This window comes from Silene latifolia, chromosome 2, assembly GCF_048544455.1.
Source record: "Silene latifolia isolate original U9 population chromosome 2, ASM4854445v1, whole genome shotgun sequence".
Classification (NCBI taxonomy): domain Eukaryota; kingdom Viridiplantae; phylum Streptophyta; class Magnoliopsida; order Caryophyllales; family Caryophyllaceae; genus Silene; species Silene latifolia.
The window spans coordinates 172,022,268-172,039,367 of NC_133527.1; the positions used below are offsets into that span (position 1 = coordinate 172,022,268).

General features: G+C 38.1%; 1 long non-coding RNA gene across 1 annotated transcript; it reads left to right on the plus strand.

Annotated features, from left to right (window-relative positions):
- The first annotated feature begins 631 nt into the window (after positions 1-631).
- On the plus strand, positions 632-3,796 carry LOC141631157 (uncharacterized). The gene is made up of 2 exons (XR_012537599.1): positions 632-944; positions 3,548-3,796. It is a non-coding gene; the product is annotated as an uncharacterized LOC141631157 (long non-coding RNA).
- Positions 3,797-17,100: the final 13,304 nt, after the last annotated feature.

The window sequence follows — 17,100 nt, forward strand, 5'->3', positions numbered from 1 at the left end:
TTATCGAACGGGTTCTGTCGGAAAATTTTATTTGAAACTTTTGAAAGAATTTTAATTCTTACCATAAGTAACCTTTTAATGTTTTAGTTACCGACTTTAAAAGTTCAGTTTTGTTTTACAACCTTTCTTTTCTACCTTCAAGTTTCGAAGACGAAACTTTTTAAAAGATGGGGTGATTGTAACACCCGCGAATTTTCTATTTTGACATTTTAAATTTATTAAACTGTTCGATTACTTTATTTCATATTTTTGAATTATTCGATTTAATTAATTTTATGTCAAACATGATTTTTATAAACGTATTATATAAAAGCTCATTTTTATAAAAAAATACGTATTATTAAATTATATTTTTAAGGCATAATTTATACAAGAATAAATGTATACACATTTTTGGTCAGATAATGATAGTGACAGTAGTAATATTAGTTTCCGTCTCAAGCTAAAATAAACTCGAGACGTTTTTCCGTCTAGCAATAGACCGTCACATACCACTTTTGAATCTAAGTTAAATCCGAACCAATCACGAGTCGACGACTCGTGACTACCTTTTTCAACTCATTTATATAATCCTTTTTATTATTATTATTATTATTATTATTATTATTATTATTATTATTATATTTCCCCCCTTACCCGTCACTTTCCCTTCCCTTTTCTATTTGGAGCTACATCAACACAGTAGCAACAAACATCAATAAATTACCATTTTTATTCAACCTAAAAACACAGATCTTGTCTTCATTTCTCGACCGTTTTAACTAGTTTTTGCACCAATAGCTTCCTCTTCTCGTCCTCCTTCTTTGTATGTAAGAAAGAGCCAAGCTTTCGTCCTATTTCAGAACGGCCGTCTTACAAGGATTCGGATTTTGGTCTAATTTCTTCCATTTTTGGGTTTAAGGTCATCCTTGGGCGATTCCTCAGTCGTTTAGGAAAGCAAAAAGGTAACGGTGATAGGTTACTCGACAAAAACGTCGAAATTTCGTGCTATGGGCCGTTTTATATACTCTTGTGTGCTAAAGTTTGGTTCTTTATGCTTTACTCATATGTATGGTTGAATGTGTGGTTTTATTGGTCTCTTTACATGCTTATTTGAAGTAGTTCTATAGCTTGTGACCCCTTAATATTTTCGGGTAGGGTGGGTTTTACTCGGGTGGATTTCCGTCTCCAAAGACGGGTAGAAATGGCCTGTTTTACATTGTCTGCCGGTGTCCTCTCTGTCATTGTAATGGCTATCTTTATCTTGCTTGTTGTCGGCCTTTTCTAGTCCTCTGAATATGTGCATCACACCTGATTCTTTTATCAAGTTTTCGTTAATTAGTGTAGCCTGACTCCCAAAACTAGTAAACAAGCCTTTAGAGTGATTAGATTGTCAGTTTAAGAGCCAGCTTGTATACAATTTCAGATAGATGGGTGTGTTGCTCTGTACAATTAAGTAAGTAATGGTGCAATTAATCCCTATGTATTTTTGTGACCGTTTGGAGTTCGTGACAGGTGGGTAAGGGAGCTGAAATGTGGATCGATTTTTGTGGTCTTTCGGGACTGTTTTAAGACGGAAAGTGGACTGTGTTGTGAGGTCAATGTTATGCAGTTTTACGGTCAATTTTTGGGGGTGAAATCGGTGCCTTTTGGGACTGTTGTTGGCTCTGTTTGTATGCAGTTGAAATGGCTGTTTTGGCGCGGTCTTAAGTAGCTGTACTGGACTATTTTGAGTCACTGTGTGCAGGTTACTCATTGACTGCATAATGCTATGAGGGACTGTTTGAGGACCGTTTCTGTGACAGTTTTGCTATATATTTCGGGACTGTTTTTGGGGCGTAAGGATGATGGTTGTTGGGACGGTTTTACCGTGCATATGAGGACTATTTTGGTACCATTTGTGGTGCAGTTTTATGTGGCCATTCGGGACAGCTTGGGCAGTCGAAATGGAGGGTCGTACGGGTTGTGGTGTTGTCTTACTTCTAAAGCTTTATATTTTATTTTTCAGCGTAAGAGTTCACCTTCCTTGGGTGGAAGGGTCTAAATCATTATAAATGTCTTGTTGCCAAACTTATAGTTTTCTACTAAAGTACTACGAATGAACAGTTGGTTGAGAATAATTGGCAAAACTATCCTATAAAACTCTTGTGACTATACTCACTCAAGGTGTTGAACCATGTTTGTATATCTTGAATTCGGTGTTGTATATGCATACATTTATGTTGGATTTAATTATTTGAACGTCCGTCTCATGTTTTAAATAACGTAATTCGTTAAATATCGTCCATTATTATATATTCCTCACATGTCTTATAAGTGTGTACTTCATTCATTAATTATCTCATTTCTATGTGGAATGCCATGTTTCATCTTAAAATGAGTCCAATTTAATTATTTACACTTTATAAGCAATAAATGGTTTATCTTACATTTGAGTCATTTAGAATTAAATTCTTGTTTTGCTTATTGTAAATGGTTTATTTCCGTTTATTTGTATTTTTTTTATTCAAGTGACAAGTATTTAAGAAATAAGTTGCTAATTCACGCTTATGAGTATAAATTGGCATGGAATAATTTACTTGGTTCATTAATTGCTCATTTCTTCTATTAGTCTCTTTCCAAGTTGATTCGTATCGCTTGGTTCAGTCGTATTCGTATGATAATTCCTTTATGCTATACCGTATTGCTTGACTTATCTTTACGCCTCTTTTGATGTCATCCTGCCGATTGTGGGTTTAGCTCATATCTTCCGCCTCTTTCGGATTTGTCCGCCGATTGTGGGTTCTCGATTTCCGATCTGTCTTCGAGTCTTGGATGCGGACCGTTCTGCCGCATGTCGAATCGGGAACTGCATCTTTGTCCCGAGAGTCGGCGATTTAGACTAGGACTGAGTCTTGGGAGTACCATTGTCGTCCTACCAGGGGAATTATATATTTATATATGAGTAGTAAAGGTCTTGCTTGGTTATAGATATTGGTATTTGTCTTTCAAGGCAAGAGTTATGCCTTGTGTTGTTTGTCTTGGTCCTATCGGATACTAGGGGTGAGCTACAAGCCCTCTAGTTGCGATATGATCGTCGGGATTGATGATCCCATCCGTCCTTATGGTGAGATGCAAGCCATAAGTATGAATGTGACATTAGTAGCCACGTCCCGTGCAATGTTTGCTAAGTGGTTTTCCAAATAATGGCTACGATTTCTATTCTTGTAAATTGCATTGGTTGATCCCTCACTTAACTGATTCACATGATTCGGATTCTAATCTCACATCTATATTGTATTTCTTTGAAATGCGTGCTTTGGTGTAGATTACCGTATTCTTGTCTTTCATATTATTTAATTGTCTCACATGAATAGTTTAATCGTTATCATGCTAATGTTGATCTATCTCGTCCCATTTCCTTTAATTGCCATGTTTAAATATAAACTCGATATTCTTATCTCTTGTGAGTATCTTATATGACTTACCTGTTTTAGTTATTTGTTATGTTCATTTTGACATTTTGTGGCTGGGAGGACCTTGAGTTACTCCCCACTGACTGTGGCGTTCATGTTTACATGAATGACAGGTATTAGTGGTGCATTCATGGGGTGAAGACATGTGTGAGCTAGCGAGCACTTCGGCCTAGTAGTTGATTTATTAGGATTGTTTAGACCTACCTTTTTTTTGTATTGTCATTTGAGGGATATATTTTCCCTCACCTTGGCTATCACGTTTGTATAATTTAAAATCTTTATTTTCGCACTCTTTATTTATGTTTTAGACTTGGGTGAACCCGCGATTTAAATTTTTAAAAAGTTTTAAAAATTCCCTAAAATTCCGCATTTTATTAGTTATATTTTCCGCTTCATCGCGGGGTATCACACAATTTTTTACTCAATAATAATTCAAGTAATTCTCATCATTCATCATCTACTTACATATTCATAAGTTCATACAATCTCATCTACTCGATTTTGAGCTTTCAATTGAAGTCAAAAGTATATACACAAAATTTGATGGGGTTGATCTATGAATACGCTCATATTAAAAAAAATTAAAAAAAATTAAAAAGTTCTTTATGTCAAATTTATATGGCAAGCACGAAGTTTACCTATTGCAAAAACGTGGAAAACCTCCTGGTACAGAATTCCGACAAGACGAGCGGCACAAGCACAGTATAATGGACCGTTGGCACGGCGCAGTATAAGGGACGGACATGCATGGTTCTAAGATACTAAAACACTTTCAAAATTAAATAAAAAATACGAGTTTGGATAGTTTTGCAGTTGGCTTAGGTTAAAAAATAAGTTCTAGATATAGTCATATAGCATTAGCATACATCTAACTCTGAATCTTTTTTTTTTTTTGGTTTAAATAAGCACACTATGTCACGGTTAAGAATCGAACTCCCAGCCTCATGGTCCTCCATATTTAATAGCTCCATCGATTTATTACCATATCAAACCTGATTTGAATTGTGTTTTATAAACTATCTATGGCTATTTCTAAGCACCAGCGCTAAGCTAAGTCAATCATACATGTATAAAATACGTGGAAGACAGTTGACATTGTGTAACCCACATTTCTTTACAGCATAATAATCGCACTCATTTATTTACATTGATTTTGGCACAAAGACCAAGAAGAATGAAAGGGATTATTGCCAGACAAGGTAATTGAATGACAAATGTACAAAGAAGCTCGTGGATGATTAAACTGCTCATGAAAACTACAAAAATATAACCAAATGAGTGATACACTTTAAATGAATTAGGTAAATAAATGACATTAAATAAGTTGTCTGAGTTGCTCATTATTGAATAGTCAAACACTCCTCTAAAAGTGAGTAATTCACTCTTTTTGTCCAAAGATGTTAGGAGTACACGGCGTGTACAAGGCCTTGGTACACGGGCCAATCAGCGCTCGCCACGTGTAAAGGTGAGTCAAAGATTTTTTTTTTTGTTTGGAGGGAAAAATGGGAGGGATTATTTGGGTTTTGGCGGGAGTAGTATTGGGAATAACCCCAAGATTAATTAACACTTATTTTAATCTAATCTCCATAATTAACAACACTTATTTTAATCTAATCTTTATAATTAACAACATTTATTTTTAATCTAATCTTTATAATTAACAACACTTATTTTTAATCTAATCTTTTTAATTGACACTTTATCTCTCTTATTATTTTCATTACTTAAATACAAAGAACTTATACTAGAACAAAAAAATACAAAGTGATTAAAATTTTGGAAACCTTATTTTTAATACTCGTTGAACATCTACACCAAAAAAAAATACTCGTTCAACATTTGATTAAATGGCGCTTGATTTTGATCTCAATAACTTGTATGAAGAAGGTGAATGTTCACGGCAAAGAAACAAAAAGCAACGGTGAAGAAGAATATAATGGCGATGTTGATTTAATGAAAGAGTATGTCGAGTTGTATGGCGACGGTCCAGTGGATGATGATGACACCGAATTCTATCTATCACGAGAACGACAACATTGTTGAACCCTGTTGTAGGTTTGCTTACAAGTCATCCGAAGAACTCAGCAGCGCCCGTTCATTCATACGCATATAAGAAGGGGTTTTCATGGTACATCGTGATAATAAACTCTTTAAAAAGTACAAGGAAGACGGTGTTCCAAAAAAAGGTTCCTTTAAGAATGAACCGCGGTATCATATGTATGAAAGATTAAGGCTTTGTTGTGGTCATCTTTGCTAAAACCAAGGATGCCCGCAATGCTTACATTGAGTCCCGTTATTTCGACGATGAAGACGTAGTGAAGATAACGCAATGCCATTTAGAGCACAACCATGAGATGGATCCTAAGAAAAGCTAGGTTATTTGTTGGGTTTAGACATATAAATGACTACTTCAAAAAGAGGATGATGATCAATGATGTTGCTGGTATTTCAATATTAAATAATTACAAGTCGTTGGTCTTGGAGGGGGGAGGTCATGAGAACCTTGGCTTTAAGTTTAGTGATAGTCGAAACGCCATCAATCAAGAACGAAGACGTAGCGTCGTAGATGGCGATCTTTGAAGAATTGAAGGCATATTTTGAGAAGATGAAAGAGGAGGATCCTAATTATTTCTATGCAATTGAGCTCGATGATTTTGGGGCTCCAATGAATGTTTTTTGGTGTGATTCACGCTGCCGAGCTATGTTTAAATCGTATGGAGACGTTGTGTCGTACGATACAACTTTCTTGACGAATATGTAAGGCGTTATATCTCAATTTATCTGTGTTAAAATGTTATTTTGATTAATCGTATTTGTTTGTTTTGTTATGTAAGAGTAGGAGTGTTTTACCGTGCTTCAAGAATTCATAAAATTTAAATTAAAATTACCAATTTAATTGTACTATAGAAATTATTCTGATTACTGATTTTATTTGTTTGGTTATGTAAGTATAAGTTTTGTAGTATATCATTAATCTGATAGAGTAAATCATGGTGTTACAGGTATCGCATGCATTTTTCCCCTTTCATAGGGGTGAATCAACATGGGAATTCAATTGCTTTTGCTTGTGCTTTGGTTACACGTGATTATGAAGAAAGTTTTGAGTGGGTTTTTGCCAAGTTTTTAGAATGCATGGGTAAAGCTCCATCAGTTATATTGACAGACCAGGAAAGAGCAATTGGTAATGCAATTAAAAAAATCTTCCCAAACACTCACCACAGGCTCTGCCTTTGGCACATATTGAAAAATGCTGGTAAAAATCTGGGAAAACATCCACTTTGGAACGATATCTCAAGTGACCTTAATTTAGCAGTTCACGACAGTTTGGAGGTGCATGATTTTGAGATAGCATGGAAGGAAATGGTTCGTAAATATGGTATTGAAAAATGTTCGTGGGTGACGGAGTCGTATTTGATCAGGGAGAGTTGGGTCCCCGCATATTGGCGTGGGATATTTTGTGCTGGGATGTCGTCGACGCAGAGGAGTGAGCAACAAAACCGGTTTTTCAAAACTTATGTCAATGGGAGGACTACTTTAAGTCGGTTTGCCCGAGAAAATTGAGGAAGCCTTGAAATTGAAAGTGGAGGAGGAGACCGCGAACAATCACGATTGCACAGAGAAACCGTATAAGATTGAGTGCAACTTACTTGTTGAGCAGGTTTTCCATAAATTGTATACTAAGAAGATATATAAGTTGGTACGTGACGAGGTAATTGGGTTAATTTATACGAACGCTGATCCGCCGAGAAGACTTGGGCATAGTGCGACATTTAACGTTGAAGATAAAAAAGTGGCACCATTTGGCAAGTGTAAGAAATATTGGGTTGATATTGACAGAAGTGTGGGACTGCTCAAGTGCTCATGTAAGTTATTTGAGTTCAAGGGTATACTGTGTCGACATATTATTAGATGCATGGTTATCGAAGATGTGAAGGTGATCCCGGAGAAGTATATACTTGATCGATGGCGAAAGGACTTGGTTAGAGAATACGAGACAATCAAAACTGGGTACTATAATCCGGAAGCCTCAGCTCGTGCGAAGAAGTCGTTGGAGGTAACTATAAGGAACCATTACATTTCCACACTAGCGCTTCGAGACGATGAAGCTTATGCAACATATGATAGATTGACTTCTGAATTAATTAAGGAGTTGGAGGGGATTGTTGGTGTTGAAACTATAGACGCCTATGTCCCTGGCGGTGTTTCTTCTAGGGTATGGGGTCATAGAAGGCTACAGCCTAAGGAATGCAATATTAGATATATGAAGAGGAAGGCAAAGACGAGAGGGAAGGTGGGTGCAGGACCTCATTGTGAAGAAGATCTGGGAGGGTACCAAAAGGCAATAGAACTCCCGATGCTAGAAAGAATAAGAAGGTGAGTAATAGAGTAATTGTTATTCATTGTTGTACTAAATTCTTTACTCGGCTTTTTTGCATAACCCTCTAAATAACGTCATAATTTTTTGAATTGCAGAAAAAAACTAATGTTCCAAACCCATTCACCGCTAATGAGAGCAATCATTTAAATACTGCATGTAGCGAGTTTGGTGCATCGAATTCTACTCCTACAAGACAGTTTGGTGCGTCGCAATGTACCCCTACGAGGAGCCAGTTTGGTGCGTCGCAATGTACCCCTACGCGGAGCCTGTTTTGTGCGTCACAATGTACCCCTACGCGGAGCCAGTTTGATACGTCGCAATCAACTCCTACAAGGAGCGTATTAGGTGCATCGCAATTACGCTCACCTTATTCTACCCCTAGCAGAAGCACATTTGGTGCATCACAGCCTACTCCTCCTTTGCATGCGATGGAAGGAGATGTTAATCGATCGATGAATGAGTCATCTTACGAATTTTACCGTTAGTCTGTTTGTCATGTAAATTGCATATGAATGAAATTGCATTTTGCATAATGAAGACAATCATCTACTTAATGAAGTCTAATTATATTGACCAAGTTTAATTTCACATACCATAAGTTTAATTCCAGAAACCATGAGTTTATAATTACAAAATTACATACCAATTTAAACTTAGAGCCCTAAAAGATCAACTTAAAAGTAAATAAAGTCATGGACAATATCGCCTCTTATAATCTTCGTCGTAGAAGAGGTTCTCGTCTGTGATTGCTCTTCAATACGTTCAATGGTCGGGCCGAGTGGAACCACCAGGTATACCATCCCCTTGTTGCCTTGCTCACGTAACGTTTCCACCCCGCACTGGGTATTATATAACCCACCATCAAGTCCTCATTAGAACACACTTCGTAAGCGGATGATCTCTCATCTGTCCCTTTGAGGATGACCTTTCCTTTTGGATACGCAATTGAATTTGGAACATTCCTAACCCTTCTAAGAAATCTTTCTTCCTCTAGTTTTGTTATTTCCGCCTCCCAAGGACAATCCGGATTTGAAACCGCTTGTCTTTTATTTGGATGTTGAAACTTCCTCCGAGAAAGGGTCGCACTTCCGTTTTTCTGTTCATATCCATAATTTCTTGAAAGATTCCAGAAGATCAAACATGCATAAAGATTAACGAGATACATGATGTTACTCAAAACTCACAATCATCAATCCTTTAAACCTAAACCTCAATATATGTAGAACATGCATATTTGGGGATTACATATCATATAATCAGAATCATCAAGACATCAATATATGAAGAACAAGCATGCATCTTGGACTGACTAAGCAACAATAATCATTTAAACTTGTACAGAGTATAAATTTAGGGCAAAATTTGTATACAAAGAACAATATTCCATCAAGTACTTCATCTTCTACTGATGAAGAACAATAATTCTTTAACATATACGGTAACATACATACTTGTTAAATTATTAATAAACATATTTAAGTTTAAATGTGAGATCAAACCTACCTTGTTGATAATGATGAAGAAGTAGGCGTGATGTAGACGTTATCAGACGGTATGTCTCTTCAACTTCTCCGTGCAGTCAGTTTATATGGGGAAGTGGAAAAAGAAATGAATGGGTGCCACTTTGTTGCGGGATATTAAAATAAACGATTTTTTTTTATTCAGTACAATATGAACATGATTATAGGATTATACTGTGGCAGAAAATTAAAAAAAAAAAGAGAGATAAGATCTTAACAATATTTCGTTATTTTAATAGCTTTATGATACGGATATTATAATATTGCATTATGTGATATGATGATCTAACAACGAACGAAGCCTACTTAGATAAACATAAACATTATAACATTAATATATTTTCTTCTGTAAAATGATCTAAAAAGAACGAAACTTACTTAGATAAACATAAACATTATATATTAATATTTTTTGATTATTCCATAAAATAAAAAACAAACAAGACATTTCCTAATTGAATATTGTCCATTTTCATGGACAATATGGTGGTTGTGGCCAACCACCACTAATTGACATTTTATACTTCTTCGTTTCATCACGGCCACCTTCGTTATGGTACCAACTGCCCCATGCTCTGCAAACCAGGGCAGCATTCAACCTAGTTTCCGTATCGCATCTTGGCAGGATGTAGGACATGATAAGGTCCCTGCACGAACCAACTCTGAATGCCGGTGATGTCTTGTTGTATCCCTTGACCTTATAGTTATTTGGTGTATAGACCCTTGGTTCCCACCTCATTCTTTTGTATGGGTAAACAACTTCCATTTAGGTTTTTTAGGGTTTTTGGGTTGCGTTGATGAAATGGTTGACAAAGAAAAAAATTTATGGGGACACATATATATATAGGAGATGAAGATGGTGTCTTTTCATTTTTATACTCCATATTCAATGGTCAGTTTTACGTATATTGTATAGGTTCAATGTACATACGCCGTACGGTCCGTTTACTACGTATATTGTATAGCTTCAATGTACATACTCCATATTCTCTGGTAATTAATTTGAAGATGTGTGCGAAATGGTCCGTTTACTACGTTATCTTCACGTGGAAATGCAATTCGTTAATTTAAAGTGTATACAAATAAATTTACATAAAATTAAACAAGTCATTTTCTTAATAGACTACCCCGATCAGTTTCTTAATGATGTAACTGCTCCCGTTATTTTGGTGACCCAACATAAATCCTAACGCTAACTTACGGCACATTTTACCGTCTTTCTCAAGTTCTGCCAAGTTTCCATCAGATGGATATAGTAACTTAAGAAAACGGTGCATGACGTAAGTTTGAATCCCCTCAATTGCCACTCCTTTCTTCTCCTTCAGTTGCCATTTACTGCACTTGAGCGAAATCCCACCGGCCAAACTTGTTGCTTTCTCCAACGTCCTTTTCTGCAAAAACATATAGAAAATTCCATCTATTAGCGTTGTGCTATTTATGGTTTAGTAGCACATAACATATACGAAACGTTATTAGGACATTAATAACGCTTGCTTACCACAGCTTTATGAACATTCGTGTTGTCAACTGAATCGCCGGTTGTCTTGTAAAGGCGTACTGACTTTTTACACTTGTTCACCACATACAACATCCAGAGGCCATCAACAAATACAGGTACATGGAACTAGTCAATAAACATGGAAGGTTCAGGCACAAATAAAAACAAATACGAGTGAGGCACAGATAAAACCATCATGCATGCAAATTTATGAAGAAAAGGCACTTACATGGGTTGTCTCACTTAGTTTAAACCCCTTACTTACATCTTTCTTTACTAGGGTGGCCATATTCGGCATGAACTTATGACAGCCTTTACCCTTCACAACCAGATCAAGCATCTCCCCCTACATAAATTGAAGAAACATGTAGTTCTAAGATTGTACATTACAAAGTTAGTTGAATATGTCTCACAATTTACCATAAGTTTTGGACAAAGTATGTAGTGTTGAGTGTCAATCGGATCTTCCATAAATAAAGTATAATTGATTACCCTTGCCAAAGCCTCCATTACCTAGTAAAAAAGTTAATCAAATTCTGATTTAGTAAAAATTAAACAATTAGTTAATGTAATTTAGATGGAAACCTTTTTCAACAACCTCTACACCAATTGGTTCTTCTCTAAGAATAGCTTGACAAACACGACGGACCGACAATTCAACTTCTCCGTCATTGAAAATTGAGTCGTCTTTGCACCTAAAAAATAACAATATGGACGATATCAAAGTACACAAACTGTAGTATTTTATAAAAGCAACTACAGAATCCTAAAAATTCCCATGCACTAACCCATACGACTTTGGCGGGATGTAGAACTATACGGCGTAGAAGTTTGTCAACCCTTTCATTGATAAATGTCTTTTGGTCCACATCTTCAACACATTGTTATTTGTTTCCTTTTCGTGACCTTTTTAACTCGCTTACGTCCTACCGTTCTTCGGCTTTACCTTCACCTTCTTCAAATCCACATCAACACCCATTTCCTTAGTCACCGAGCACCCTTTACCTTCAAGCCACTTTGGTCTGATGTAGCGTGGACCTATTGGGTAAGGTTGGCCATAAACGACATTCCGAACAACATCAGACCTTCCAAAATGATCCTCTGAATCACCTACCCTATCGTGACTATTGCCTTTTGAATATCAGAGTGTTGCCATGCACCCAATCTTGGCTCATCAACTTTCCACCTAAGGCCCTTACCCTCAAAGTTCAACCTATAGAGATAAATAATCTGTAAGTACAACACGTGACAGAGACAATGCACAGTTATGGAGTGCAACTTTCAGGGAAAATTAACAACCATATCTGAAGCTATTCACATATAATGAGGAATCACTTACCATCAAGACTAATGCACAGCCTGAAATACCATCACATGTACCTTCACCAGTATATTTCACCATCCACTGTAAAATGAACTTAGACCAATTCCATTTCCAACTTTCAGAAACGTAATCGTAAACAACCGCTCGTAGCAGCTCTGGACTTGCAAAGTTGCTCTTCGTAGTATAGAGAAGGACACCTAATACATAAAAAATGAAATGCCGCAAGAAAAGTACTCTACTTTTGACCTCAGATATACATGCATTGTAGATGAAGTTGTAGGGGACACCACCATAACATTCATAGTGTTTCTTCAATTCCTTAAACTCTAGACGCCTTGAAGACGTTTCTTCAAAGTCGAAGGCGTCATCACCATATGGTAAACCAAGCACCCACCCAATCATTTCCTTATCAACTTTAACAATATAATCATCACGAATTTTCAGTTCACAGGATCTAGGGTTCCACCTACGACTCAACCATGCCAGGAAAAAACGGTCCAGCGACTTGTTTATTTTGAGGTCAAGGATCGTCTGATAAAGGCACATTGGAGGATACTGAAATTAAAGATAAAAAATTGGGGTTTTTATCGAACAAATTGGAATTAATAGGGAGTACTAATAGGGAGTACTAATTAAAATTTAAAATTTAAATATTACCTTTCTAGGGCCAGATGATTTGTGAAGCTTCCTTGGCCTTCCACGCTTTCTGGGTTTATCGATGCTTCTATCCTTCGAATGGGTGTCCTTCAAAAGAACCAGTGAGATTAATTTTAGTACATCTCCTGCAATTAATTAGCACAAGGATTTACATGAGTATGAAATTAATTTAAAGACATACAGATTCAGTTTCGTCTCCGGATTTTGATTCATCCTCTTCATATTCGCCATCAGATTCTCCCTCGTTGTTAAGCTTCATGGTGAATACGGTTGTTCAATTAAATCTAAAATATTGAGTAATTAACAAATGAAAAAGTGTAAAGAAAGTATGGAAATACGTTATCGTTGACGTCTTCAGCTGCTTTGGTCGAACATGTTACTTCGTCTTCTACTGTTTTGTCACCCATGTCTATTCCCTTATTGATATCTTGACAACAATCTAGAACATTTCCCCAATATTCTCTGCCTACATCCATTATTTTCGACTTGGAGGGAAGTTAATTTTTTTAATTTTTCGCGAAATAGGGTTTTGAATTCTGGATTTGGGGGTGTTTTCTTTCGATTTTTCATTTCGGCGCCTGAATGAATGTTTTCCCTATTTATTTTCCCTTTAATTTTTTAAGAAATTTTTTCACTTATACCCTTGAAATATTGCAACTATGGAGGGATGGATTTAGTGAAATTGAGGGGCATTATTGTCAACGACATTTTGTTTAAAATATTTATTTCTACCAAATAATTTAATTACGTTAAATAATGTTTAACCATATTACTTTGGACATTCTCCGGTACCAATTTTGAATAAAAAATGTTTAGGTTTTAGGGTTTTAGGGTTTAGGGTTTAGGGTTTATGGTTTAGGGATTTAGGGTTTATGTTTAGGGTTTTAGGGTTTATGGTTTAGGGTTTCAGGGTTTAGGGTTTAGGGATTAGGGTTTAGGATTACCTACACGGGAATCATATTAAACGAAGAAACATTATGGAGTATGGGGTTGATATACACTACTGGATAACGTCCGGTACCAACCTGTATTGTGTTAATCATCCTACATGTGATGTTACAATCCTCAAATATGAAGCATTATGGAGTATGGGATTGATATACACTACTTTGGACAACGTCCGGTACCAACCTGTATTGTGTTAATCATCCTACATGTGATGTTACAATCCTCAAATATGAAGCATTATGGAGTATGGAGTTGATATACACTACTTTCGATAACGTCTGGTACCAACCTGTATTGTGTTAATCATCCTACATGTGATGTTACAATCCTCAAATATGAAGCATTATGGATTATGGGGGTGACATATACACTACTTTGGACAACGTCCGGTACCAACCTGTATTGTGTTAATCATCCTACATGTGATGTTACAATCCTCAAATATGAAGCATTATGGATTATGGGGGTGACATATACACTACTTTGGACAACCTCCTGTACCAACCTGCGTAGGGATTACCTACACGGGAATCATACTAAACGAAGAAACCGGCTCAAGGGTGACAACATTGTATTAATCATCTACATTGTATTAATCATCTACATGTGATCTGATGTTACAATTCTCAAATTAGATTGAGCTTATTTATAAATCATTATTTAGTATAATTTATTTTAATATAATTAAAATTATTTATATTAACCATTAAACCATAGAAACCCTAGAAACCGTAGTAAATGACCTATTTATCGTCAGAACTATTTAATAGTTCTATATAATGTAACCTAGTTCCTTTCCCTATTAAATAGTTACATAACACACACTTTATTATGAACTCCTCATATGTACCCCAATATTTAAATCCAAATTAAATATTTTATCAGAATCATCGGTCCGCGTGGCTAATGGAGGAGATGGAGGAAAAGACTAGAGAAGAATTGGACTTCTACGGCGTATATGATGGAAAATTATATTGTCCATGAAGTTATCTATTAAGTCTGTAATATTTTGGGATTTCATAATTTAGTTATTATAAGTCTTCAATTTAGTTATTATAAGTCTTCTACGGCGTATATGATTGAAAATTATATTGTCCATGAAGTAATCTATTAAGTCCGTAATAATGCTGTTTATGTAATATTGAGTTTCTAACGTTGTTAATATTTGATGGAATTGAATCATATGTTTAATGCAAAATAGTAGGAACTAGTGAATTCTAATATCTAATGGTTTTTAAATGTAGATACATGTAAAACGTAAACTTCTACAATAAAAATGTATTTGAAATGAATTTATAATTGATGGGGCATATTCTGCACCCGCTGACCGAGTCAACATATTGAGCAAGGTCAAAGATATCCACAGCAAGTCAACATCTCTGACAGCCTAGCCGACGCAGCCAGCCGGCCTGTCACTTGGGTCTCGGCTAGGCAACCTGCCAGCCGAGAGACATATCCGCGTACTCACATCCAAGACCCCTCGGCATGGAGTCAACTCGGCCAGCCATGGGTCCCTCGGCCGAGGGTAGAACAGTCTTTCCACCTGCTCTGCCACTTGGCCACTACGTGACAAAAGATGAAAGTCTATAAATACTCCACTTCTCTCATTGAGAAAAGGATCCGAAAATAATCGAATAATCCACAATTCATCTCACAATACACTAATCTGGTATAAACTCCCTTATCTCTCTACAATATACTTTACCAAGTAACACACAACTTAATCCCTTTTAAGTTTACTGACTTGAGCGTCGGAGTGAGTACGCTCGGTACCAAGCCGAGCCCTCAGTTTGTTCATTGTTTCAGGAGAGGCCGAAAGGAAGAGTCAAGCAAAGTCATCATTCTACGAGCTTACGTGGTAACAAATCCTGCTCCGGAATTACACCCGGAACAATTGGCGCCGTCTGTGGGAAACAATACTAAAAGCTAGTAAAATCCCTTACAAAAAAAACAAACACAAAACAAAACCCACCCAACAAGCTAAGAAGATGTCAAAACAACAAGAAGTAATTGTGAGCGACGAAACTGCATTCTACCAGGATGACACAGTCCCTAATTCTGAGATCGGGCCGTCCCCCACCGGCCGAGTAATTCAACCGGCATACGGGATGCCGATACTACCAGAAACACCGCTGCCCGCCGGCCATGTCATTGTCATGGGACATGTGGTCGATGCAGCCAAACTAAAGCTATTCCTGGACCTGATGGGTAATACGCCGATCACCCCCGCCGCAACGACGGTGACGGCAGCACACCCGCAGGTGACCAGGGCCCACAAAGTGACCCCGAACAACTTGGCCGGGGCGATACAAGGAGCCATGCACACTAGGACGCCGGCGGAGCCCGTGCTGCCAGTGGCAGACCAAAGTCCTTCCCCCACTCGCGGGAGGACAGAGTCGCCGCGGCAACAACGAGGCCACCCCCGAAGAAACGAAGAAAGAAGTCCGACTCCCGAAAGTCGGACAACAAGAAGCCCTTCCCGCCACGGGGAGATAAGCCGGACTAGGGCTGCGAGGAGCCGATCGCCACGTGTCATTTGACACGTGGTCAGACAGCCCCTCAGTGCCTATGTCTTCGACGTCTCCGTACCGACCAAACTGAAGCTGTCGTCCCTATCATACAAAGGGGATAGTGACCCAACCGACCACGCCGAGGCTTTCGAGTCTTACATGTCGGTATGGGAGCAGCCTGATGAGGTATGGTGTCGAGTCTTCCCAACAACCCTGCACAGGATGGCCCAGAGTTGGTATAAGGGGCTGCCTAATGGATCGGTATATTGCTACGCCGACCTAAGGGATAACTTCATAGCCCAGTACGCCTGCAACAAGTGGAGGGTCGTGGAGACATCAGACCTCCTCACTATCCGACAGGGGGATGACGAGTCTCTACGAAGCTTTGTGAAGAGGTTCGACGCAAAAGCTCAGCAGATCCGTGAGCTTAACACCGAACTGGCGGCCTTCGCACTGATGAAAGGCCTCCCGAAAGGCGAGCTCAAAAATGAGCTGATCAAATGCGAAGTCCTCAACCTGGACTCCGCCAGAAAGATGGCCGACCGAGCCGTAAAGGTGGAGGACTACCACAAGACCTGGGTAGGCCACAGTGAAGCTGGGCACCCAGAAAGGAAGAGCCGCCGGGAGAATGCTGATGAAGACCGCCGTGACATGAGTCGGTCACGGCCTGAGAGATTTAACAGAAATGAACTCGGCGGGCGCCGGGGAGTTCGGGACCATACACCCGAAGCGACACAGCGGTCACACCCCCCGGTCAAGTCTCCGGCCGAGGTCTTCGCCCTGAGCAAGAATGAAGGGCAGAAGTGGGCAAGACCCCCCAAGACGAGGGCG